Raw genomic sequence first — 27,768 nt, 5'->3', positions numbered from 1 at the left:
AAGTATAGGAAAGTGATAATAAAGATAAGCAAAGAAAGAGAAAAGAAACATAAACTGGAGGTAATTTTTTAAAATCCCCCAAATAAGTGTTTTGAAAAGATTAATAAAATAAACATTTGTCAAGATCAATCAAGAAAAAAGGGCACAGTCTAAGGAATGGAAAAATATCCCCAATATATAAAGGGGTCTCATATCATTCTTAGTTTTTTAAAGGTGAGATTTAAAGCTCCTTCTAACTTCATTCTAAGTTCTTCATGGGAAACCTGAGCCCAGAGACCGAGTGTGACTTGCACAGGGACAGACAGTTGATGGGCCTCTCTGCCATCTGCCTTTTACCTGTCTGATCTTAGCACCAATCTTTTCTTTTATGTGGCCTGACATTTTTCACAGGAGAATTATTCCTTTGAGTTAGAGGCCATGGCACCTTTTAAAATAGGTGGTTGAGTATTGCAGCGTGTGTATCTCAGGGCTCCCTTCAATCAATTCAACCCACTATGCAGCCCCTATATTGTGTGAAACATGATGGAAAGATAAATGTAGTGAGAGTGAAAAATTAGTGCTCTTAACCTCTACTAACAGAATTCAGCTTAGAGAGGAAAAATAGCTTTGGAATAATAGCTTGGTAAGCCACTGGGACAGAAGGTGAGGGTGCTCATAGGTGTCCAAGCCACAGAGGTGATAGTTAAGTTGCTGTGAGTGAGAACGTGGAAGAATTCGTTTTTTGCTCATTCGAGGGCTGGGGAGAGAAGATCAGAGGAGAGGGAAAGAGGGGAGAGGAGGCAAGAGGGTGTGAAGCTGGGGACTACACGAATGGATGTGATCAGAATATGTTCCCTAGGGGTGCGGAGTGGCTGAAGGACTTCTAAGAATGAGGCTCGCTACTCTTTAGTCGGAATAAATGTGAGATGCTACAATGTAGCCTGTCTGTGTCTTTACTGAAAATATTTTCACTTAACCTAATTCCCACTGTGAAATTGCGAAAATGGAAGGCTGTGGCTTGTCACTTCAGGCTCCAGGATGAAAAAGAAAAATGAGTAGGAGCTGAATTTCAGTGGCGATGATGGGAATGTGAGCCTATTCTCTTGGGTGAGGAAATAGTTTGTATCAGTTATGATTGCATTCAGCTGCAAGTTAGAGACAACCCTCCAAAGAGGGGTTTAAACAAGGAGTTGGTACAATGTCTCAAGGTTATCATGGAGGACCCAGGTTCCTCCTATCTTACTGCTCTACTTGTGTGGCTTCGGTCCTCATGGTTGCATGGTAGCTGCTCTCCTGCAGACATCTTGCCCATGTTCCAGGAAAGGAAAAAGGGAAGGAAAAAAGGTCAGATGCATGAATCTGTCCTCTTTTGAAAAGCTGTCCTAGAAGCCCCATCCAGTGACTTCTGCCCGGGGCGTGTCACATGGTCACACTTAGCTGCAAGAGAGTCTGGGAAGGAGACTATTTCAGTCGGGCATATTGCCTCCCTGAACAAAATCAGGGTTCTGTCATTAAGGAGGGCTCAGAAAATGGCTATTGGGTAGGCAATTAGGCGTGTCCTCCACGAGGCTCATCTAAACTAGAGCTAAATGGGCTGGGAGATCCCAGGAGCCACCTGGGTTATTTGGAGATGAATAAGACAGCCTCTGAGGAGTTCACGATTTGGAGGGGGAAGACAGACACCTAACTGGAACAACAAGAACACTGAATGACATTTTAACATCACATGGTTAGGGGAGGTGGTAGAAGTAAGTACGGGGGCTCTGAGCACAGAGACAAGATAGCTTAGCTGGGGAGGGGGAGAAGGCCCAGAGCAGAAGTTAGTCACATGGCTATGGTGAGGGAGGGGGCCACTTTGGCAAAGGGGTCCCTGTAAGTGAAGTGGAGGGATGCGGAGTGCTGGTGGTGGGGGGAATCACAGGCAGGTTCACATAGGGGACTCTCAAGTCTAAGGTGGGAAGGGACAGGACTGAAATTGGAGACGGCAGCAGGATCAGACAGTCAAGGGCTCTCTCTGCTAGTGTGTGGATCTTTGCCTGCACCCTCAAGGCTCTTGGAAGCTACTGGAGTGTTGCACAGGGCAGTGACCTGGTCAGAACTGTGTTTTGGAAGGCCATTCTGGCAGCCACATTGTGGCGGGCAGGTTGCTCAAGCAGAAGGCAGAGAAGTAGGCAGGATGAAGGGGGAAAGGAGGGCTGTGCAGTGGGAGGGATGGAGAGTAGAGGTGGTCTCTGAAAACTCTCAGATGTAGGGGCAGAGCCCATGCTGCCCCTCCCCAGGTCTGTCGTCCGGGGCATGAGTTTGTGGTGGTGCCCTGTACTAATCCAACCCAGGAGGAGGGTCAGGGAGTGGGATGGGGCTACTCTTCGTTGTGGTGTGCGGGCTTCTCATTGCTGTGGCTTCTCTTGTTGCGGAACACTGGCTCTAGGCGCGTGGGCTTCAGTAGTTGTGGCACGCGGGCTCAGTAGTTGTGGTTCGTGGGCTCAGTAGTTGTGGCACGTGGGCTTAGTTGCTCTGTGGCACGTGGGATCTTCCCGGACTGGGGCTTGAACCCGTGTCACCTGCATTGGCAGGGGGATTCTTACCCACTGTGCCACCAGGGATGCCCCTGGAAAGAGAACTTTAATCAAGATGTTTAGATATAAACAGAACTTCCCCTTTTTCAAAGTTGAGGAAATTGCCCTGAGAGGGGTAAGTGAATTATCCAAGGTCACAGGACTGTTTACTGAATTCCAGTTTCCTGACTCCTACGTCAGTGCTCGCTCAGCTCACGGACTGTGCCTTTCTGTCCGTCGTGTTGGCTTGACTGTCACCTTAGAAGGAAGGGGAGTCCTTGCCCTGGGGAGATGGCATCAGGATTGCCGAGGGGGCTTTGAGGCTTAGCAGCAATTAGATTTGGCTGCACTGGTAAGCGCTGAGGGAGGTTGCAGGGAGGCAGAGGTGTCTCGGGAAGGGGAGTGGTGGGCATGGAAGAGGGGTGTGGCAAGACTGGGGGATAGGAGGCGAGGCACTGCCCAAGACCTAAGCTCAATTGCTTGTGGTCCTCCCAGCAGCTCAGGAAGTTGGGTGAGTCCTCCATCTGTGCGCGGAGTGGCGCTCACAGGTGACCTAAGTTCAAGTTGTCCAGCTGGCCTCGAACCCAGAACCCCTTGAACCCTGTGCTTGTGAGCCCGGCTGCTGTCTTGAGCCCTCACCAAGCCGGTTGGGCCTCTGGTCCCCGCTGATCGACCGGACCCTCGGCTAGAAAGGGACCAGCGATCGGTCCGCAGGTGGCGCTGCGCACCCGAGCAAAGACGCAGAGCGGCCTGCGGGGCCTGGGGGTGGGACTGTCTCCTCTGCCGGAGACCGCTCGGCCAACCGCAGCGCTTAGGCAGGAATTAGAGGAGAGGGCGCCCGAATGAAAGGGCTCCCAGACTTCAAAGGAAATTCCCAGAATTTCCAGAGCAGCGAGGACCGGCGAGCGCGTTCATGGCCGGAAGTGCAGACCTGAACACCTCGGTAGGAAGAGGGGGCCGCCGGGGTCTGTGGGCGCGTGGAGCCCCCGCCCCGCCATCCCGGACCACCGCCCCCCCCCCCCCCGCTTTTCCGGGTGTGTGGTGGGGAACGCAGGGCTCTGCCAGGCGCCACCTCCCGCTGACCCGAACCCCCAAGGCCACGTTTCACGCGGAATCTGCCCAGATGACTCTCATCAAAGGCCACAGCCACAAGGGATCCCACCTAAGACAGACTTGCGAACGGGTTTATAGCCATGTTTTGCTGAAAAGTATGCTGCAGGTATCCAGATGGGGTTTATTTTGCTTGGGGGGGGAGGGTCAAAAGACACGTGGTCCCTTGCTAGCTGTGATGTGGGCGCTAGCTCTCTAGGGACTCAGCTTTCTCATCTGGTAAGTGAAGAGCTAGGGCTTGGCCTTTGAGCTCTGACCTTCTGAACTTCTGGGGGTGACTTGCTCACAACCCCACCTTCGCCACACAGTTGAGATCAGGCCACTCGTTTCAGCAGGAGATCGGGGTCACTTGTGAGTTTTTCTGGAAGTTATTTCAGTTTAGCATAAGGGAGGTAGAGAGGCTCCAATGTCAGGCTTTAGCGGGGACAAGATAAAATTCAGACATCCGGTGCGGTGCGGGGCCTCAGGGAGGAGGAAAGGGGAATATGGCACGGTGGGTGCTGGCTGGGAGCCAATAGAATTAAAAACAACCGAAGGAGGGGCCGTAAAGGCTCTACCCTCTTGCTTGGGCCACCATCCTGAGGTTTCTGGGGGAGCCCCAGCTGCAAGCCCCTGAGCTTCCTTAGGACAGTCACCCCATTGTTGTAGTAAATGCTGGCCACTAACCAGGTGGGAGGGGGCCACCCTACCACTCACACTGTGCAGTTTCTTGGCCACCCTGAGGTCCAGGGTGGAGGTAACTGAGTGAGTTACAGCTGAGCTTGGTCATGGCAGCGCCCAGGTCACACAAGGTCAGGAGACTTTGGGAGGACTGAGATAAAGTTGGGGCAGTGGAGGCTTGGAGGGCCGGCATCAGGGTGGGGCTTCCCTCTTACCAGAAGAGCTGAGTCGAGAGCCTGGCATCTTCAGGGGCAGTGAGCTTCTGTCTGCTTGGAGGCTAAATCCTCAGACTCTCATGCTCATAATCTACATTATACATCATTATTATTTCAATTATGATTAGTAGCACCTCCCTTTTATTGGGTGCTTCCTGCAGCATCTACATCAGTCTTCATAACCATCTATGAGGTAGGTAGAAGCTCTTGTTATTCCATTTTGTGGATAAGAAAACTGAGGCTTAGTGCAGAGTTATGTTACCAGCTCCCCCATCCCATGTGCATCTGGACAGCACACCTAGAGCTCATGCTGAGCTGGCAGTAGCCCTGGGAAGTCGGCAGGGCACAGTTGGGCTCCTGTTTATGTAATGGGAAAAGTGTGCACCTGCGAGCCTGCAACCCACTGTAGGTATCAAGGTCAGTGACCTGAAGCCAAGGTGGCAGCCCAGGCCTGGCATCTCCTTGGGTCTCTCTCTGTGGGTCTTCATCCTGCCCAGCTCATCCACATGGGTGTGTTGGGTGTTCAACCCAGGTGGTTGAATTTCAGGCTAGTGGGGTTGGAGGACAGTTTAGTTTTGAAAAAGAAGATGGAGGAAAGGGCCTCTAGCAAGTGCTGGAACTGTAGTGCAGAACATCAGGCATCACCGGGGTGAGAGTGCGCTGACTACCCACGCTGTCGGTGTGTAGGGCCAGTCAAGAGCCCCTGCGGCTTCACCTCAGCATCCATGGCCTTGCATTGATTTTACCCTCTGACCTGACGTGTCTTACGGAATCTAGCCTGGGCTGTCCTCCAAACTCGGGTGTGATCTGAAGGGACCCAGTATAGAAGCCACAACGATATAAGACCCCTCCCTCTCCAAGAAGCGAGTGGGGTGTGTGCTTGTGGGTGAGGAGCCAGGTCAGCGTGGCCTGATGAAGACATTTGCAGAAACCACTGACTCCTGGTCACCTCATCTTCCCTTCTGCCAGCGCGTTAGAAGGAGGTCCCTGTGCTTGAGCTCAGAAATCAGGTTGGGCCCCAGGGTAGGGTTGGAATTCCACCCCAAGGAAAGGCTGAGAGAATCTTCTTTTAAGACCTCAGCTGGGTGTGGTATCAGTTAAGCCCAGCATACACAAGGCTGGAAGCAATTTCTCTGCCCGGCTTCTCACCCATGGCAACGCTTTTCAATCATCCATTTGAGCTGTTCCCCAAATGTGGTTCTCACTGTGGAGGGTGGACATTTGCCCCAGCTCCTTCGAAGCTTCGAGACCCCTCCTGACTCTACCATTCTGGGCCTTGTCCAGAGTTTTTTGAAGATAGTTTGTTTGGGATTTAATCTTTAAAAAAAATTATATAAAAATGTATGTTTATTAAATAACAAGCTTTCATGACAGGCTAATAACTATGGAAATTTTAGATACGAATATAAACTATGTTTTGAGATATCTCTAACAACTATCACCTGACATGAAAATAATCTGATTTCTATTGGTGCTAGCCACAGGCACTATTAATACTACTTTTTTGGTTTTTTAATAATTAAAAAAATTGAAGTGTAGTTAATTTACAATGTTGTGTTAGTTTCAGGTATACAGCAAAGTGATTCAGTTTTATATGTATATGTATATTTTTTCAGATTGTTTTCCATTATAGGTTATTACAACATATGGACTATAGTTCTCTGTGCTATACAGTAGGTCCTAAAAAACAGATACTTCTCGGTTTTAGCCCATACTATCCTTAAAGGATGAGGTGTTTTGGATTTTCTCCCCTTGTTTAAAGTGTCCACAGGCCAAATCCACCAAGTATAATATATAATACATACAGTGCTCCCATTAGGAAGGGTGAGGCAGATCCCTGGGGACCCACCTGGGCAGGTCTCCAGACATGTTGTGAATGAGGAAAGCAAATTGTAGGAGGAGGATACAGCTACTCACAGCCACAACAGCAAGCAAGGAAATAAAACTCCCTCCAAAACAATATTATGAGCTTGTTTTGGGCACATTATATGAACGTGTAAATAAATAGAAAGAGGCTAGGACGCATTCTCAGGAAAATGAGGGGTGGTCGTCTTTGGGGAGAGGAGAGGGAGGAGGCAGAACGGAGGTTGGTGCACGGGGACTTTGGCCTTATCTGTAATGTTTTAAAGTTTTATGAGAATTAGTTGTCTAATTAAAAATCGATATTTAAAAAACTTTGCTCTTTCTGGTGGTTGCTGCAGACTACCTGTTTTAAGCTCCCAGCTGGCATTCTGCACCGCGGGGGGCGGGCTTGTGGGCTCTCCATCCTGGAAACCCAAACACGTGCAGAACGCCTTGCATACCAGGCGCTTTACCTGCGTGAGCCCATGTGTCATCAGCCAGCCCTGGGTGCCTGCAGCCCGATCTCTGCAGCCTTTGATCCGGTTCCTCTCAGCTCCTGCCCTTCCAGACTCTGGACCTAATTTCTTCAGCGTCTCCACAGATGGCAGCCCCTCTAGCCGGGCCGTGTTTTGTTGTTCTTCTCTGGCTGCCCTGACAATCGTTCCCTTTCTCTCTCTGTCTCTGCCCCTCCTCTCTTCATCGGCACAGTTCGTGGCTGCCAGTGGGGGAAGACTAGGCAGGGAGGAAGGCGTTTTCAGTTTTGTTTCTAATCTGCTTCCTGAAGCTGCCCCTGGGCTGGATGTTACAGGAATTTCTGGGGGCCCTTCTGGGCTCAGCGTGATCCCCCAAAGACCTGATTATTGCACCCTGTTCACTCACTTGTCCTTCAGGTATTTATGGGTCCTCTACCACGTGCTTGGAGCTGTACTAATCACAAAGTCTGCTGCTCTGTGGACTTGGAACCCATCTACCTCCTCCCATTCCTGCGGTCACTCCTCCAACCAGGCCATCGTCACCTCTCACTGGGAGCTTTGTCCCTCCACACATTTCTCCTTCTTCCAGCCAGAGTGAGCTTTCTCAATCCAATCTGCTCATGCCCCTGCTTTGCTGAAAACTCCCCATGGCTTCCCATTGGTCTAGGGTCAAGTCAAACACCTTGATATGGCCCACAGGGCTGATGGGTGTAACCCCAGCTTACACCTTCAGCCCTCCTGAGCACTCGGGTCCCCACCCCCCAAGCTCTGGTCTCTGAGCCCTTAACACAGGCCTTTCCCTCTGCCTGCAACACTTCCCACTTCCTCATTCTCCCTGGCTCATTTCTACTTAAGCTTGAGGTCTTAACTTAGGCAGCACTTCTTCCTGGCAGAAGCATCCCTGAACCTGATCCTCCCACCTGAGTTCTCTGCATCTTTCTCTCAGGCCGCTTTTCACACTCTGTATAATTGTAGCTTAAATTTGTCTGTCTCTCCCACCAGACTCTAACGTCATGAGTATAATGTCTTGAATAATCACAATGATAACGCCTACAACAGAGTGAGCTCTTTCTTACCTTAACACGTGCCAGGCCCCATGCTAAGCATTTTCTGTGCCTCCCACCATCTAATTTTCACCTCCCTTTGAGGTGGGAACCATCATTATCTCCATGTTGGAGAAGGAATTGAGCCCTACATCAAAAATGTGCCACAGTCGGCCAGTTAGTAGATGGTGGAGCCAGGACTCACACCCCAGAGGTCTGAATTCAGAGCCCACACCTCCCCGCACTGGGAAGGGCAGGGCTGTACCTGTCTGATTCACGGTTATATCCCTAGCTCCTAACGCGTTGCCTGCCATCTAGAAGGAACTCAATAACTATTTGTTGAATGAATAAATAAATCAAGAGATGTTCGGCGATGGGCAGCAAACATAATCCCTGCTAGGATTAGTTCCCTTTAAATGCAGTGAGGGGAAGCAGAGCTACATTATTGAGCCACACCAGAAAGCACTGGCATACATAACTAAGACAATCTGAAGACTCTCTAGCCAGGCAGCCCCACTGTGGCTGTCTGCTGGGCTCGGCTGGGCTGCCAGGCCAATGGGATTTGATAAGATGGGGCTGGACACACAGAGACGGTCCCGGAGTCTGGGGAGGGGCTGGGGACCCCCTGGACCTGGTCGGGAAAGGGCTGTTTTGGGAGTTTCAGGTTAGCAGAGACCCGATAAGATCTGAAAACAGCACTTACTGTGGGGAGATTGACGGGGAGAAAAACAGTCCACAGGACTCAAATTTATTTTATTCTGTCCAAAGTGGGATTTCTGCTGCTGATTTAAATCGGTGGTTCTCAACCAGGATAATCTTGATCCTCAAGGGATATTGGCAATATCTGGAGACATTTTTGGCTCTCACAGCTGTGGGGTGGGGAGTGGTCCTGCCACCTGGTGGGGAGAGACCAGGGATGCTGCTAAACACCCTACAGTGCACAAGACATCCCCACCAACCCCAACAAGAAATGGAGAGGCCCCAAATGGTGTGAGTGCCAAGGTTGAAAAGCCCAGATTTAAACGATGGAATGGGTGAACCCGGGGACTAAATGACGTGTGTGGACGTGCCTCCTGTGCCGGCCTTGACTCCTAACAACGCAGGCTGTGGCGGGGGAGGGACTAGAGGTGACAGATGCCCTTTCTACTCCCCCACTCTTTCCCCAACCCTGGAAAACATTACCAAGGACTCGGCCCCTCTCTGCGGTTTCCCTCCCCTTCTCCCCATTCCTCACAGTTCTGTTATCGCTCCAGGATCAAAAGTTTGAAACATTTGGTGCCCATATTTGAGAAAAGTGAAGCGGCTGGGTCTCAGATGTGAGCACGCTTGGCCCACTTCCCCCAGGGACTCTGATGTAGGAGTGTTCACACTGCTCATAACTTTGGGGGTCACTACCAGAAGGGAGCAGGATGAGAACAGGATGGGGAGGACATTGGGCACTGTCACCCAGGCAGAGTGTGTGACGTGCTTTCCCATGCCCCAGCTTCTGGTAGCCTGACCCCTTCCCCGCGGTCCATGCATATTCATGCTGTAAGTGTGTCCTGAGCACTTCCTATGTCCCGGAGACATTGTCAGGGGCTGTTTGGTTAGCGGGATGCTTCAACCTTCAAGGCGAGTATAGTCTCTTAGGAGAGAATAGGATTCTCTGTCTCTTACTCTGTTATTTCAGGTCCTACAAGAAGCAGACCCCAAGGTAGAATTAGACGCGCAAACAGTTTACTGGGGGAAACACCTGTGGAGGATGAGGGCCGAGGAGCAGGCAGGGGTGTGACACCTGTGAAAGGAGAGAGGGCAGGAACAGGGCTTGGACAGGAAGTGTCTCAGACCGCAGTGCAGCTCTGAGAAGGTGTCATTTGCCGGTTAGAGCCCGCATCCTGCATGAATGGTACCAGTACCTACTGTGCCCAGCTACTGGCTCCTTCCCACCCTTGACCCTTGGCATTGCTTCTGTGGCCTTTTCAGACACCTCTGCAGGAACCCTGGACCACTCCTCCTCCTTTCTCAGAAAGCAAGAAAACGACGGAAGCCCAAACTCCTGCCTTGGAGCTGTCCAGGCCCCCAAGTCTGGCTCCACGGCCGCCATCCGTCCTTAGTCCTTTCCCTGCCGCTGGCCCGTCATCCTGCCCAGGTGGCTGGGATCTGTTGCCCGCTTAACCAGGCTGCTTTCAAAGCCCGCTTTTGCCCATCTGCTCAAGTCATCCTCTCGCCCAAGAGTGACTTTTCTTTTCCTTTAGTCAAAACTAAATCTACCCGTTGCCCGGCCTGAGCCGACTCCCACTCCTCCCAAGCTTTCTTCAACCCCCACTGGAATTTCTGTTTTATTCAGAAGCACTGAGGAGTTCCCTGGTGGTCCAGTGGTTAGGACTCAGCACTTTCACCGCCATGGCCTGGGTTCCATCCCTGGTCTGGGGACTAAGATCCCGCGAGCAGCACGGCGCAAAAGAAAAAAAAAATAAAAAAAAAGCACGGCCATAAATGAAGACCTCGTTGCTTTCCAGTTGTCTCAGCTGTTATGACTGTATTTCTTTCCTTTTGTAAAAAATATTTTATTTATTCATTTATTTTTGGCTGCATTGGGTCTTCATTGCTGCGAGCGGGCTTTCTCTAGTTGAGGTGCGCAGGCTTCTCATTGCAGTGACTTCTCTTGTTGCAGAGCACAGGCTCTAGGCACATGGGCTTCAGTAGTTGTGGCATGTGGGCTTCAGTAGTTGTGGCTCACAGGCGCTAGAGCGCAGGCTCAGTAGTTGTGACCCACAGTCTTAGTTGCTCTGCGGCATGTGGGATCTTCCCGGACCAGGGCTTGAACGCGTGTCCCCTGCATTGGCAGGCGGATTCTTAACCACTGTGCCACCAGGGGAGTCCCTATGATTTTATTTCTTAAACTAGCTTCCAGGACAGCTAAGGACACGATGAATCAGTTCTCTGTCCACCATCTCTTCTTCTTTCCTTCTCATCCTTCCTTCCTTCCATTTATCAAGTATCACATTTGTCAGTAGAAACTTGGTCACCTTCAAGGTCCCAGCTGGGCCCAAAGTTGGGGTATTTTTTGGTCTCTAACTGGCCTGATCTTGCCCTTTCTCTTCCCTCTCTGGGTCCTGGTGACCTCCAGCTCCCCTTTCTCTGGCCTCCCCAAATTAACCAGTATTCTCAGTGCCCAGATTCATACAGAGGAACCAGTTACTGGTTCCAAAATGTAATTTCTCCCTAGGGAAATTTTTGACTAGGCCCCAGAGAGTTGAAGGGATAAAATTCTAATGAATTTGATACATGAACTGGACACTATACTGTCCAGTACAGTAGGCACTAGCCATGTGTGGCTATTTAAATTAATTAAAATTAAAATATAGTTCCTCAGTTATAGTAGACATATTTCACGTGTGGCTAACGGTGACTATATTGGCCTGCACGGGTAGATTTCCATCATCACAGAAAGTTCTCTTGGACAATGCTGAGAGAAGGAAAGGCATTTTTAAAAAGCAGGTGTGAGGTATAGCAGGAACTTACTTCAGTCCTGAATCAGCCCTGTTTAGGGGTTCTTGCCTTGCTAAGAGAAGAGCCATGTCTTTAAGGCTTCCTTGTTGAGCTGCAAGGAGGCCCCTCTGAGCCATTCCCAGTCACCAGAGATGACCCTGCAGTGAGCACAGGCCTTGAGGTCACGGGAGCTGTGGCCCTGGGGGTAATGAATAGGCCCCTGGTCACCTCCCAGGCCTGGGTCCCTGCCCTCTGGCTCTGAGATGCATCTCTGGATGGCCAGATATCTCTGGCCACTCACAGCTACCCTCCACTGCCCGCAGGAAGGGGAGGCCTGTCCTGCATCCGCATCGGCCCGGGTGCAGCATTCCTAATGCACTGGAGAGTCGACATTGGTAGCAGCAATTGTATCAGTTATTAAGCAGAAAGCCCAGGGAGAGTCTGTGGAGCAGTGGAGAGTGTGGGAGGGGAGGGGGAACAGAGAATAGAACCTCAGGAACGGGGAGTGAATGGTCCCCGCCCACTCCTGCCAATCAGTATTTGGGGTGATTCTTCTCCTTTAAGTGGGCTTCCGACCAACCTGAATGTGCTCGGGAGTTAGACACCAGGATGCTGAGGGGACTTGAGGCCTGAGATGAGCTGGGAAGGGGGCAGGGCAGTGTTCCTCCAGGTCTGCAGGGTGGTCCTCTAGAGCAGGGGCGGGCACACTTTTTATGTAAAGGGCCAACTATTTTAGGCTTTGTGGGCCTTACGGTTTCTGTCACAATTGCTCAACTCTGCTGTAGCACAGAAGCAGCTGGAGACAATATGTAAACAGATGGGCGTGCATGTACTGCAGTCAAATGTTGTTTATAGAGACAGGTGGCAGGCTGGTTTGGACCCTGCTCTTCATCTAGGACCTCTGTCCTCCAAGTGTGATCCTTGGACCAGCAGTGTCACCATCACTTGGGAGCTTGTGAGTAACACAGAACCTCAGGCCCCACCCCAGATCTCTAGAGACAGATCTGCATTTTAATAAGTCCCCTGTGCCTATGAAGTTTGAGGAAAGAGTTTAAAGTTATTCTGGGGGTGGGGGGATCTGGTCAGAATCAGGAACAATGGGTAGAAATGGCAGGAAGTGAAATTTCATCTCCACATCAGGATGTAATTTCTATCCAACAGAACTGTCCTCAAAGGCAACAAGAGGCTGTTTCTGGAGGTAGTGAGCACCCCATCGCAGAGGTGTTCAAGGAAAGCTAGATAACCACTTGCTCGGGATGGTAGGGAGGACTTGGGCAGGATACATAGCATCATGGCTAAGAGGCCTTGCTGGGAGGCAAGCTGCCTGGGTTTGGATATTTCTTGGGCAAAAGGATGTCTCCCCCATCCTTATTTCAGATTCCCTGTCCATCCAATGGGGTAATCAAAAACCTCACAGGGCTGTGTTGAGACTTCCTTCACTTAAAGTACTGCAACAGCCCTTACTATATACACTGAGTGCTAAGTGTTACTGTAGGTTACTTAATTCTGTAACAGCTATCCATATTTTTGGTGGGACTGAGGACCAACCTTTGTATCTAAGGTCTCGTCTGTCCAACTCTGAGATTCGAGGTGGGGAAGAGGGAGGATGTGGGGAGTAGCAATCCTAGCCAGTGTTTTTTTTTTGGTATTTGGTGTGAGCCAGGCATTATGCAAGCATCGGTTAATGGCTCTCAAATTACTTTCAGATACTTGTTGCCCTGGAAGAGCAGATAGATTATAATCTGTTGCTGCTCAAACACTCTGCGTGTTTCAGCTTTGGAAAAGTCAAATCGAGCCCAGAGATGAAGTGCTTGGTTTTGTCATCAACAGATTCACACGGTGTTGAGGGCACAGAACTCCCTAGAGCTGGTCAAAGAGCCGCCTTGTTTGGACACATCACCAGCTCAAGTCTCAAGATGGCAGGGGGGCCAGAACACTTGACTGCAGAAAAGTAAGGAGCCCGCGGACTCCAGATCCTATTCGTGTGGAGGCACCCGGAGATGTAATGTGCCTTCTGTCCTCGTTGTTTTGCGTTTATGATCCCCGGCCATAGGTTTTCGCCACAGACCTCGGTTTGGATTCTTGCTCTGTCACGTCATAGCTGTGTGGTCAGGGGCAAGCCTCTTGACCTCTCTGAGCCTTGGTTCTTTCCCTTATCAAAGGGACTGATAATGCTGCATGCTTCACGGGGCTGTGGTGAGGATGAAGTGAGAACGTGTGAGACTTCTAGGAGCCGTACAGATGCTGGTTGTCACTTTAATGAATCCTATAAGCCTTTTGAAGTCTCTTCCTTCCCCACAGTGCTTGCCACATAATAAGGGGTTAATACAGACTTATCGAATGTGAGAGGAACGAATGACCTTCTCCTACAGAAGGGGAAGGAACTGCTCCTGGGGAGCGGTGAGGTGAATGCCCCCTCCCTGCCCTGTCCCCCTCCCCTGAAGCCTACCCTTCCCCACCCCATGTCCACAACTCCCACCATCCTTTCATCTCCAGCGTTCCTCGTGTGCTGCAGAAGTTTCCATCAGCTGGTGGCGGGCCTACCTTTCTTCCTCGTAACAGCTTTGCCTTGGCTTTGTGGAAGCCAGCACAGAGTTCTTATCTTCCCAAAGAAACCTTTCAAAAGACAACACACTGGATTTTTTATGGTGTATGTGTGTGTTTTAGTTTCAGAAGGTGGGCTGGAAGGAAAGTAAAGATTGCCCTTTGTACCCAAGGGCAGTATCCAGCCAAGCTTAGGAGCCCTTTCTCACTGTTTTCAACTCTCCCCCATCTCCTTCCTTCCCTCCTCCCCCCATCATATAATTTTTTGGTACTTTTTGGTTAATTAATTTAAAGTGACGATAGTCCCAGATGAAGCTGTAAATTAGTTTCAAATGGCGCAGCCGGGCCACCCACTACTGGAAGATCATATTGCAGTGACAACATTAAAACTTGAACAACCCTCAACAAGGCGGGAGGAGGGGAATCCTAAAACCTCAAGTAAAAACACATTTCCAGCTCAATTCCTTGCTGCAGCCCTTAAGAAAGTGGAAACAGATGGATGGTGGCTTTGATAATGAGAGAGGCAATCAACTTTAGATTAAAAAAAAAAAAAACCATCCTGAACCCTACCCAAAAAGGATGAGTCTGACAGTAAAATCCCAGACACATAACGTTCCATTTAAGAGGCTATTGACATATTAGCCGGGAACAGAGCGGGTTCTGAGAGAGGTCAGTCCTCCTCTCCTGGAGCACTCTGCATTGTTTCCCTCGCCTCCGAAGCCAGAGCGCTCAGCCCCCTAATTGAAAACATTGCAGTATCTTTGGATGTTAGTGATGGTCAGATTTCCCCTGGAAATCACTAAGTGTTCTCGGGAGGCTTGGCTGTTGCCTGCCGCCCGATTCTAGAGAGCAGGAAAGACATTTCTGTTTTTAATTTAACTTAATTATTATTATTTTTTGGTTGTGTGTGTGTGTGTGTGTGTGTGTGTGTGTGTGTGTGATTTTTTTGGGAGGCGGGGGACAAGATACCAGGAACAAAGAGAAGCAGTTCAACATTAAAAGAAAAGAAAATGTTGAAGTCATGAGATCAGGACTCATGCCTCGATCTGGCAAGCTGTGTAGCTTGGGATAAATTCTGATATTTCTTGGGCCCAGCCGCTCCCTGGCATGTGGGATCTCCCCGGACCGGGGCATGAACCCGTGTCCCCTGCATTGGCAGGCGGACTCTCAACCACTGCGCCACCAGGGAAGCCCTGACATTTCTTATGCCTCCATTTTTTGTCTGTAAAATGGGAGTGAAAAAGCCTGCTGGGCAGGTTCTCAGTGATGGAACTGGGTAGAGTGTGGGAGAAGCTGTTAGAATAGGAACCAGGGGTCCGGGACTATTTTTCCAGCTCTGCCACTTGCCAAGCCTGGGTCTTGGAGCCAGTTCTTACTGTGGGCTGACCTTCAGCTTTCTGACTGTCTGACCAGGGCTACCATTCCTGCCCTGCCCAGTGGCCAAGGCAGGGAGTGAGAGCTAATGGATGGTGTGCACCTGCTGGACTACCAGCCCTTTGTCCACGCCTGGCACGTGCTGGGCCCTCGATAAATCATTGTCAAATGAGTGAATGAACCCGTGAAGAGGCTTGGGCAAGGAAAAAGTAATACTGCTGGAGAGTAGTGCAATTAAATTGACTTCTCGGTAATGGCAGCACTTCCTCTGGGGACTTTGTCGGAAGAGACATGCCATGTGAGTTTCTGTGATCCAGTAGGTTGCTTGAGCCCCCAAAGAGAAGAAAGACTCAAATGGAAAGAAATCTTGGTTTGGTCCAGAGAACATTTGCACGTTCGCCGGTTCAATCCTTTTGGAAAATATGGAGATTTGGTTCTGATTCAAGTTTCTGCTCAGGCTTATTTTCAAAGGCTTTTTGGTAATATTTATAAGCATCATGGGGACAGGGCCTTGGCCTGTTTTATTCACTGAATATTCTAAGCATCTAACAGGTGTGTGACACACAGGAGATGCTCAATAATTAAGATAGAAATAAACACAGGAATCTCTCTCTCTTTTCTCTCTCCACCTCCCCCATCCCCACCCCCAAAGCCAAGATGAACACTGAGCCTTGACGGCTTCTGTACAAAGTGGTACTTGAGAGCCGTGGCCTTCTTGAGTGGAGAATTGCTCAGGACAGGTAGCTGACGCACCTGCAGAATTGCCCAGTGGGAGTCAGGGGATCACAGGGTGGGAGTGGGTTCTGAGTGCTTGGGGCACTGCCATTATTATAATAGCCCTGCTATTATTCATATCCTCCCTGGCTGTAGTCACGATCTCTGGTGATGAGCTTCTTGGGTTCACTGCCTTTTCTGAGCCCCGCTCCCTGCTCTGGGTAGTTCCGGTTTGAGGGAATGTTCTCTATCAGATGTCCTCCTCCAGCCAGGGCCTGCTCCCTCCACCAGCTTCTCCATACTCTGCAGCCTCCCAGTGTGTCAGAATCCACTTGTATTTCTGGTGAAAAGGTTGTTTACTTCAAGGGTCCTCAGGGATGGAAGGAGCAGCAAGTGAGAACCAGGGCCCTGTTGATGGAGCTGTGAGGGCTTAAAACTCATTCTGATGGCGTGTTTGGACCCTAGTCAGTGCCCCTGGCAAGACAGCAGCTGGATTATGTCTGTGGGTGTGCTTGACCTGAGCTCTTGTCATCTCCTCTACTTTTCCCTTCCACCTCCACTTCTCTCCTCCTCCCTCCTTCCCTTCCATCCCGTTCCCCTGCCCATCCCCACTCTGAAAATCTAGGGTTGGGAGGCATTAGGTTGAGGGGAGATCAGGAGGTCGGCTGGAAGGAATTCTTCCATACTTTGTAACAAGCAGCTCTGGCGATAGCACGCCCCTCCAGCCACTGGTGGCCAGCCATGAAGAGCGTTGATCCCCTAGCTGTTTCTTTGACGGGACGAGTAGCTCAAATCATGGCACTGGGATAGTTTTGAGATGAACTAGCTATTGTTAGAAACATTTAGAAATGTCTCCCCTATGCTCCAATTTCCTCCTCTCTGCCAGTCTTGGCTCTAACAGCTGGAAGAAATTTCTCCTTCATCTGCTATATTCAGTCTCTCACTAAGCTCCAACAATTTTGCCTTTGAAATTTCTTTTGTACCCGCCCCTTCTCTCGTCCCCACTGCTAATCCCCGAGGCCTGGCTCTCATCTCCTTTGCACGCTGAGCTGCCTCCAGAACCTCTTGGCAGAGTTCCCTGCCTCTGGTCTCTCCGTCTTCCATCCATCCTGTACAGCCAAGCCAGACTCATCTTTCTCCGGCTCCTTTTGCATCTTAGGATGCCTCAGCTCAAATTCCCCAGGCTCTCCGAAGTACTTGGCGTTGCCCAGACAGTTTTGCAGCTCCCTCGGCCTTAATTTCTTCTTGGAGCAGTGGCTGTATGAGTTACCTGTGGCTGCTGTAACAAATTACCACGAACTTGGTGGCTTAAAACCACAGAAAGTTGTCCTCTTACAGTTTTGGAGACCAGAAATCTGAATTGAGTCTTATGGGCCTAAATCAAAGTGTCAGTGGGACTGTGCTTCCTTGGGAGACGCCAGGGGAGAATCCTTTTCCTTGCCTCTTCCAGCTCCTGGTAGCCACTGACATTCTTAGCCTGTGGTCATATCACTCCTCTGCCTCTGTGGTCAATCATCTTTTTGCCTCTGTGGTCACATTGTCTTCCCCGGGTCTGCCTGTGTGTCAGATCTCCCTCTTACAGGGACACTTGTGATATACTTAGGGCACGTCTGGATAATCCAGAATAATCTCCCCATCTCAAAATCCTTAACTTTATCATCTCTGCAAAATCCCTTTTACCAAGTAAGGTGATAGTCACGGGTTCCAGGGATTAGGATGTGGATATTTTGGGGGACCATTATCTAGCCTATCACAGGCTTCTTATCTATTCAACACTTCAACAAATATTTATTGAGCATCTACTATGTGCTGGACTTTGTTCTAGGCAGCAAGAGTCATTAAGACTAATGATCCTTTTCAGACCCATTCTCCTGCAGGGTGAACTACCCTTATCTGGGCTCTTTCCCTCCTGGAATGTGGTATTATCACATAGCACGATCATCACATTGTATCACACTGGTAACTGTTATATACCTGTCCTCTTCCATTTCTATGCGCCCGTTAAGTTGAAGCTAACTTACTTATACTGGTATTTAGGGCTAGATGGGACTCGGTGAAGGTTTGTTAAGTCAATGAACAAGTCTCTTATTGCTTCCTTTCATTCTTCCTAAATATATTTCCAATTTGCTTGGATACTAAGATGGCTCCAGTAATACAGTCTGCCTCAGAATTCTATGTTTAGGGTCTGACCTTCTCAGTGGTCATCTCCTTGGGTCTGGGTGATGGGATGTAGCTGTTGAGGGCATCTATCATTCTCCTTTTCTTGGTCCCCAGCAGTGTTATATACAATTATTTATTTAAGGCTTCCCATCAGTCATTTCTACTGCCCATTGGCTTTGAGGGGTTGTGGGATAGGGGAAGTGAGAATGTTAGAAGACTGCGGTCTGCATCACTCGTGGGTCACATTTCCTGAGGGTGTTTCTTCTTGGTGTCGTCCAAGCATGGCCCATCCACACCCACCACCTCTGGTAGGACAACACAATCAGTTCAGATCTGCTAAAACAGTACTGTCTGCTTCCATTGGCAGGTGAGACAAATCCTCTCGGTAAGGCCTTTTTCCACAAGTCCTGACATAATACAGAAGTCGGACAGACCCTATTAAACAACAGCCTTGTGCTGTTGGTTTATGATTTTAAAGTTGATCCCTATTTCCCTGCCTTAGGAAAGCAAAAGTGTATCTAGGACAATAAACCAGTGGTGCCAACCGGAGGCGCATGGATTTGTACACAGCCCTTGGAAGTAAGGGGCATGTTTGTAGCCTAATGTCTAGAAAGCATTTTAAAAGGCAGTGTGACTCATAACTTCACACTTACTGTCTTAAAACCTTGGGCTTTCCCCTTTTCAGTGTTCTCTGCGGCCCCCGCAGGCACTGGCATTAAAACCTCACCGATGGGCTTCCCTGGTGGCGCAGTGGTTGAGAGTCTGCCTGCCGATGCAGGGGACATGGGTTCGTGCCCCCGTCCGGGAAGGTCCCACATGCCGCGGAGTGACTGGGCCCGTGAGCCATGGCCGCTGAGCCTGCACGTCCGGAGCCTGTGCTCCGCAATGGGAGAGGCCGCAGCAGTGAGAGGCCCGCGTACCGCAAAAACAAAAACAAAAACAAAAACAAAAAAACCTCACCGATAACTGTTTCTTTAGGTACAGCAGTGTGTGTTGCTTTTCCAGGTGGAAAAGAATCTAAGAATAACGATCATCACACACACACACACACACACACACACACACACACATCCTTGTAACTCTCTGGCCTCCCATAGAACCTAACAAAGTAGAACTTGGGTGATAGATACTTGGATGTCAATTAATTGTACCATGTTTTCCCAGCTGTGTCATTCACTTACCTCTTAGATGACCTTTGTTACATCCCTATACCACTCATTCTGTCATTTGATTAACATTTGTATTTAATTTATCTCAAATGTTAGCTTGTATAAACTTATTTTGAAAGGAAACACTGCATCTTTACCATAAATAGAAAACCAATATCAGGTATCATAAATAGAATGTAACTGTAAAAATAAATATACTGAAAACCAAACAATTATTTACCCCAAAATGGAAATAAACAAGGAAATGCAGAGTAATAAAAATCAAGTTGATTCACAAAAACAAGATACTCAGTGAGAAAAACAGAATGGCTTATGACCAGTTAGTAATAAGAGAATATTAAGCTTAACGTCATTTGATTTAATATGACCGTGTGCTTCTATGTCAGTTAAATCACAATGTCTTTTAGTTTTGAGTGATCAGCACTAAAAATTCCACCTCACATGCGTCCATGGTCAGAAAGGACACCTTACCATTGCCTAGATGGTAAATTTTAAAGATTTAATTTTTATTTATTTTTGGCTGCATTGGATCTTCGTTGCTGCAGGCGGACTTTCTCTAGTTGTGGCGAGCGGGGGCTACTCTTCGTTGCGGTGCACGGGCTTCTCTTGTTGCAGTGGCTTCTCTTGTTGCGGAGTACGGGCTCTAAGTGCCTGAGTTTCAGCATTTGTGGCTCGCAGGCTCTAGAGTGCAGGCTCAGTAGTTGTGGCTCACGGGCTTAGTTGCTCCGCATCATGTGGGATCTTCCCAGACCAGGGCTCGAACCCATGTTCTGCATTGGCAGGCAGATTCTTATCCACTGCGCCACCAGGGAAGTCCACAGATGGTAAATTTTAAAAATTAAAATGTTTTCATATGCATTTTTTGGTACCTGTGAAAGAATATATGTATTCATCCCTTACTTCATGTGACATTATGAACCATAATTATAAAATGAACCTACCCCCATCTTAAGAACATTACTAATGAGTGTACCTTCCTCTCTGATTCCCATCCCTGCCTCCCTCCCCTCCCCTCCTCGGGGAAAAATTGTCTTGAATTCCTTTACATTTAAAAATAGTTTAACCACCTATGAATTTCCTGAACAGTATGTTATTTAGATATGCTTGAATATGAGCTTTTTAAAAATGCTGTCATACTGTCAGTATCTTCTAGGAGACTGGATAATCAATTATGGTGTGTGTATGCAAGGGGGTGTTGTTTCAAGTGAAAATGAGCACATTCAGACTGCATGTGGCTACTTGGATTAACCTTGTGAGGTAGCTCTCACTCTGCTCAGGCCAGTGTCACCAGCTCTCACTCTGCTCAGGCCAGTCCCAGCTTTCACGTTAAGTGGAATTTAAGGGTGGGTCAAATGAAAAGGATTCCCTTTCCTCCACCTTTCACACCTCAATTACTTCCTGTGGAGAAAAGAGTTATAGCTGCCCGAGGCTGCTCTCCTTAGAAGGCCTGCTCGCAAAGTTGTCCCTTGGCTGGCAATGGGGAACTTGGGTTAGGGAAGGGTTCTCCCCATTCCCTGGGAAGAGTGGCTCACTCTGCCTAAACTGTCCAAACAGTATGATTCATGCTGAACGCCTGCCTTCCTCCCGGGAGTCAGAATTTTGGTACATGGCAGACAGACGTGCCTATGTGGCCAGCACTCCCTCCCTCCTTCCTCCAATAAGAATCATGGGCACTGAGTCTCTGATGAGCTTCCCTAGGAAACAGCATTTCACGTGTGTCAGGACAGCTCATTGCTGGGGAGTGAGGTGTGTCCTGTGTGACTTCACTGGGGCAAGACTCTTAAGCTGGGCCTGCTTTGCATCTGGATGCTGCCCCATGCCCCTTTGTCTTTGATGATTTTTCATTGTATCTTTTTGCAGGTATAAATCATAGCCATGAATATGACTATGTGTTGAGTCCTGTGAGTCTTCCTGAGATCGGTCTTTGGGATCCTGAGACTCCTCTTTTTTTTCCTGCACCACCCTGAAACCCGAATAGAGGGGCCTTGGCTCTGGGCTTTATACTTGGAGGGCACTGAATCTCTCTTTCTTTCTGTCTCTCTCTCTCTCTCTCTCTCTCTCTCTCTGTCTCTCTCTCACACACACACATACACACACACCTCTGATACTTGGGATCTGGAGCTCAGGGCTGGCCCAGCAATCTGTAACCCTAAAAGACCAGCCCTTAAAACTATCACCATTCAGGCCCACGGGAAACCCTTCTGCACATCTCTTGCCTTATGTCCTGGAAAACTCATCAAATCCCATGAAGGTGGTATGCCATACACTTCCAGCAATGTCAGAGGCAGGTACCACCTCAGAGAGCCGGAGAATCTGAACAGGAGAAGTGCTTGGGTAAGAGAAAGGCCAATTAATTAACTTGTCACATCCTTCCTCTCAGCTTGAATGCAGTAGATTCTTGTATAGAAAATTATTGTTTCTCGGCATGCCAGACATTCATTTTCTTGTTTCTCTTCATGTTCCAATTCCTGGTTCTGGAGATAAGAATGAACACAGTGTTCACGGCACTTGCGCATGGATACTGAAGCATATTTTACTACAGTAAGCAATTCATATGACTCTTAGATTTGTATATATATGCAGTTCCAGACGTCGTATGTGTGAAGCGTGACATTAGGTCCTTACACTGATAACTAGCTGGACCCTGAATCATAGAATTGCAAATTGTTCTATTTTTATAAAAATATTTAATATCTAAATTTTCAAGAAATTAAAAAGTTTCAGCTTTCTTTGAGTACCTTTGGTTAAAATAGTTTGTATTCATTAATTATGATTTATATTTTGCCTTTTAACTTTGGTAGCAATTTAAAATATTTTAGAAGAGAAATAATTTTTACTAAACTCATATTGAATTATAATTTTTCCAATTTTTACATATATTTTAAGGTATTTTAAAATGAAAGTACATTCACAGTTATTCCCTTTGTATATACATTTTATTTTGTAATTATTAGATGATTATTGTCAATGGAATAATGTTTTGTGAAAATGAACATACTTGGAGATTTTGCTGAAGTGAAGGCAAAAAATAAAAGAAATAAATATAAAATAATACATGAGCTGTGGCTCTCCTTATTTTAATACTTATCCAAATATCACCAGCCCATTAATGGAACAGCCAGATGCACACAGTGATAATTAAGTTCATTTGTCTTCGATGGAAGACTTTCAGTCATACAGAAGCCACAACTTCATTAACTTTTTATGTCTTGTTATGATGAGGATATTTTTGTTGAGGTAGAGAGAGCATAGAGCATCATATCCGATGTAACATTTGGCTTGTGCTTTAACTTTTGCCCACGTACACACGTGATGTGTAGCCCTCAGGTTCGTGCAGGCCTGCTTCCTCCTTTCTTTACACACAGCCCTAGAAGGACCTGGGCTCTGGTGTGCAGTGAGTGCCCAGAAGCTGTGTGGACCAGGCCACAGCTGACTCAGTGTGCGTGTGTCTCCAGGACCAAGGTCACACCAAAGCCAAGGGAGGGAAGAGCCCCAGGACCCTCCCCAGATGGCCTCTGTGGGAGGCCTGGAAAAGCTTTCTCTATGCACACCCTCCGGTGTCTTCTGAGCTGGGAACATGGATGCTGGGGAGGCACTCAAGCTGCGGGCCTGGCCAGGGGGTTCAGTTTTAGCTCTGCCACCTTCTGGAGAGGTAACTCCAGAAGGGCAAATTTCCTGAACCTCTCTGATCTTGTTTCAACATGTGTAAGGTGGGAATACTCATTCTCACTTTTCAGCCTTGTTGTGAAAACTGGAGGCTTGTGCTTAAAACTCATAGCACGGTCCCTTGGATGTGGCTTAATCCATGTTAACCCATGTTTTTGGACAGTGAAACTGAAGAAAGACGTTAAACAAGAGGCTAAAGTCATCCTGGTGGTTAGTAGAAGGAAGAGCCCAGGCATTTTAATGTTCCTTCCATTTTCTGGGCCCTGATAACCCGCCGTTCTTCTAAAGCCCACCTGCTCTCCTGCCCACACCCAGGTTAGGAATGATGCCTGCCCTGCGAGGCGTCCTGGTCTGAGCACCAGTTCACTTTCCTTGGAATCTAGCTCTGAGGATTTACAGCCAGGGTGGGCACACACTGGACGTTCCCTTACCTGTAAGTTATTCCACCAGTAATCAGATTTCTTTCTACTGTGGGGAGCCAGCCTGTGTAAATTCACAGAAACCTGGGAACAGATGATATAAGGGTCACCCGAGCCTCCTTGCTGCCTAAAATGCAACATCCAGGAAAATGATTTCTCTGGGCACATAAGTTACTAGGGTCCCGGGGTAACCATAGCTCAGGCTCTGATAATTCCCTTAATGCTGTGTTCAGTGATGGAGTGTTCATGGCCCCCTTGGCAGCCCGCCTGCGTGGCCCTGCTCTCTGAGTGCAAGAGCCTCAGTGACACCTGCTGTTGCTGAAGGAGGTGATATATGTAGAGGGAGGACAGGCAGAGGGGAGGGAAGACCACTCCTTTCCCAGCCCCTTTTCTTCCAGGCCAGTCTGACTCAGGTTCAGAGACCCTTAGTCCTTCTGGTGAGCCATTTGGAGGGCAAAGACACTTTGAACCATGGCACAAATCACTAGTCATTTGCAAGAGGAAAGAATTAGGTACCTACGTCATACTACAGTAAAAAATTCTAGATGGATTAAAGATTTGTGCATTAAATATACAGTACTAACAAATTAAAAGGCAATATAGGACTATGTATATGTAAGATTGTTTCGTTTTACCTATAATCTGAGTTGTCATCCTTTTCTAATATAGTTTTACAGATAATCTCACATATATAGTCTTACAAGTCCAGGTAGAGGGCATATGTCATATATCTCAGTCTCGATCCTTATATCTCTATATCTTGGGGTGGGGAAGGCCTTTCTAAGTCTGGCACCAAATCCAGAAGTCAACAAAGAAAAATTTGGCATATTGGACCACCTAAAAATTTAAAAAAGCAAAACAAAACTGTACCGTGAAAGGCACCATAAATAAAACATAAATACATAAATGACAGCCTGGGAGAAACTATTTGCTATACATTCTAGCAGGAAAACTGTAAATATCCATACTATAGCAAGTGTTCCTCCAAATCAATCAGAAGCAACATAAATGGACAAATGCACGACTCACACATACACACACACACTATACAGATGGTCCATTCAAGAAGAAAAAAATTTTAGGGCTTCCCTGGTGGCGCAGTGGTTGAGAATCTGCCTGCTAATGCAGGGGACACGGGTTCGAGCCCTGGTCTGGGAGGATCCCACATGCCACGGAGCAACTAGGCCCGTGAGCCACAACTACTGAGCCTGCGAGTCTGGAGTCTGTGCTCCGCAACAAGAGAGGCCGCGATAGTGAGAGGCCCGCGCACCGCGATGAAGAGCGGCCCCCGCTTGCCGTAACTAGAGAAAGCCCTCGCACAGAAACGAAGACCCAACACAGCAAAAATTAATTAATTAATTAATAAACTCTTACCCCCAACATCTTAAAATAGCAAGAGGAGTTAGAATGAGAAATTGTTTAAAAGAAGAAAAAATTTTTAATTATTTGATATCTAAAACTGGAAGAAAAAACATTGTTTGATCTCACTAATAATTAAAGAAATATGGATGCAAACAACATTGTGGCATTGTTTTCATTTTTGCCTACCCAATTAAAAAGATTGATAGCCTTCAGAACTGCTGAGAGTGAAGAAACGAGCTCGCACACGCTGTTGGTAGGAATGAAAATCCTCACAACCTTTTTGAAGGTAATATCTCAATAGATATATAAACTTAAAATGCGCTTACTGAATAACCCCCCCATCTCTCCTCTAGGAATTTATCCTCCCAAACCATGGCATGAATGAGTAAAGATGTAAGTACAAGGGCATTCATTGTACCATGGCTTACAAGAGCAAACATTTGTACGAATTTAAATTTCCACGGCAGAGCATGGTATATCTGTGTAGTGGAATCCTCCTCAACTCTTAACAAGAAGGTAGATCCGTGTAGCAGGAGGTGACATTTTTCTGAGTATTTGCTAGGCACTGTTCTGAGTGCTTCCCATCATGACCTTGTTTAACTCACTCAGGGCTTCATAAAGTAGATGATGTTGTCATCATCCACACGTTGCAGAAGAGGCACGGAGAGGTTATTAACCTCCACAAGATCACACAGCTGTGAAAAGTCAGAGCTGGTATTTGAACCGGGCAATGAGGTTCCTGAGACACCAACCAGGAAGGAGGGGTCACTGATAAAAGTTGTGTTAAGTGATAAAGCAAGTTGCAGAAAAATATAGCATAACTACATTTTGGTGAAAATACATGTGACTATATATATAATATGTACTATTTATATGTATGTTGCATTACAATAATTATGGAAAGTTTAATTTGGTGGGAGTGATTGAAGGGGCAGATTTATTTTCTTCCGAAAAAACGGTGGGATTAAAAAAAATAAAACTAGCTCCCTTCTGTTTTTATTTTTATTTTATTACCCATGCCCACTTGACTTGCATGAAATAAAAATGGCCCAGTCTGGTAACAAAAATACATCCTTGAAAAATAACATATCCTGTTCACACCAGTAATGAAAAATCCCAGTTTGGGAAATACAGCTTTTGATAGTTATTATTTAGCAGTAGATAAATTACTTTAAATAAAGTCTTTAAAAATGATTTAAAAGGTAGTATGTCATCGTCGTAGAAAAGGTGGAATTATAGAGCTGAGAGAGTGAACTGGTCATCTAGTGGGTTCCAGGAAGCTGGGACCTCCTGCTCTGTGGTCCATGCTGCATTTATTTCTCTCTTTGTTTTCTTCCCAGCATCCTGTTTCCATGACATCCTACTCCAATCCCCCAAACCCAGAGCAAGCCTGGTCAGGGGTGGGGAGTCACCATGCAGTTGAAGAGCCCTGACCCAACCAAGTGATGTCACAGGAGCTGGTCCAGGATGGAGATCCTGTCCATTTGCTGGTGGCCAGAGTCACAGGGTCACAAGCCCTCCAGCTGCTTGACTCAAAAGGGCGCCCAGGGCACAGCAGGCTTGGGCTCTGTGGTTCTGTCTGGGGTGATTTTGCTTCCTGAGGACATCTGGCAATGTCTGGAGACACTTGTAGTTCTTACCACTGGGGAGTGGGTGCTACTGGAATCCAGGGAGGAGTGGGCAAGGAAGGCTGCTAAACATACTATAGACCAAGAATTACCCAGCCCCAAGTCTCCATAAGGCTGAGATTTCAAAACCTGCCCGCCATTAGATCCCCTGGTCGGTCTTGCAGCAGGAGGGATGGGGTCCTGAGGGTCCCACCTGTGGAAGTTCCTTGGCCGGTATGCCCCTGTTCTAGAGGAGAGGCAGGTTTCTCCAAGGCCAGGTGGAGAGAACCAGCCCAGTCCACCCCAGGCGCTGCATTTCCCAGGAGCTGGGAGGAATTAAGTTATAATATACGGACTAACATTGATACAGTGTGTGACAGGTGACAGAGTTCTTCCTCTGTGCTGGGGTTCAGTACAGGCTGGGGTCCTCTGCACTGCCGCCCATATTGTTGGGGTCCTGGACAGGTTGGGGGGAAGGGGAAAGGCTATATCTGCTTCTCATTCTTTCATGAAACGAGTTCCTTGTCATAAACTCCCCAGTCTCCCTTTGATCACAACTCTGACGGTTCAAACCCTTCATGTTATTGCAGGTTCCACTTGTGGGTAGGAGGCCTTCCCCAGCAGATGTGGAGGCAAACATACTCTTTCTCCCCATGCTGTGGTATCCTGGAGACTGGTGAGCCGGAGCTAGGATGCCATGACATCAGGTGGGTTAAGTGTGGGCTTCATGTACCCGTTCCTTATCATGTAAGCTTGGAGGGAGGGTGGGCAGCAAGAGCTGGCCAGGGAGGCTGGGCATTCGGGAGATGGACAGGGTTCCACGTGTCAGGTACTTCACATATGTTATTTCACTTGCTTCTCATGACAACTCCTTGAAATGGGTTTTATGATCATATCTATTTTTTAGAGGAGGAATTCAAGCTCAGAGAGGTTAATTAACTCTGCCAAGCTCATGTAACTAGAAAGTTGAGCTCCTGGAAAGGGTGGGGGGAGCTCTCTGGGCCATCATGGGTTCTGCAAGGGCGGATGAGAACTGGACAAGTGTAGACTGGCAGGAGAACCATGGCCCTGGGACACGTTTGTCCTAGGTTAGTGGGCACCGTCACCATGCCATGGAGCAGGGCAGCTTTGGCCTGGGATGAAGGAGTGGGATTACAGTGGCCACTGGACAGAGCATGGTCTCTCTGGGAATTGGAGGAGGTAGGGTGCGGGGAACTGGAAATGATCAATAGAGGGCAGAGGCCACCAAGGTGGGTGCTTAGAAGGGCCTGCAGACCAGAATAGGAGTGGAAATACTCTGAGGGGCTGAGACATGCTCTTCACTGCATCACGTGTGTGCCCTGTGACGGGGAACTGGGGTGTCCTGTGTTAAACAGCGTGTGACTCCCTGGGGAGCATCTCCCTT

General features: G+C 48.1%; 1 long non-coding RNA gene across 1 annotated transcript in view; it reads left to right on the top strand.

Moving 5' to 3' along the window:
• LOC132522718 (uncharacterized) overlaps window positions 1–27,065 on the top strand; it is a 68,176-nt gene extending 41,111 nt beyond the window's left edge. The window contains exons 5-6 of the long non-coding RNA XR_009541309.1: window positions 25,110–25,149; window positions 26,097–27,065. This is a non-coding gene — a long non-coding RNA (uncharacterized LOC132522718). The remainder of the gene's footprint in view (window positions 1–25,109; window positions 25,150–26,096) is intronic.
• The last annotated feature ends 703 nt before the right edge of the window (window positions 27,066–27,768 follow it).

Source organism: Lagenorhynchus albirostris, chromosome 1 (genome assembly GCF_949774975.1).
Source record: "Lagenorhynchus albirostris chromosome 1, mLagAlb1.1, whole genome shotgun sequence".
Lineage (NCBI taxonomy): Eukaryota > Metazoa > Chordata > Mammalia > Artiodactyla > Delphinidae > Lagenorhynchus > Lagenorhynchus albirostris.
This window is presented reverse-complemented; position numbering and strand designations above follow the sequence as displayed.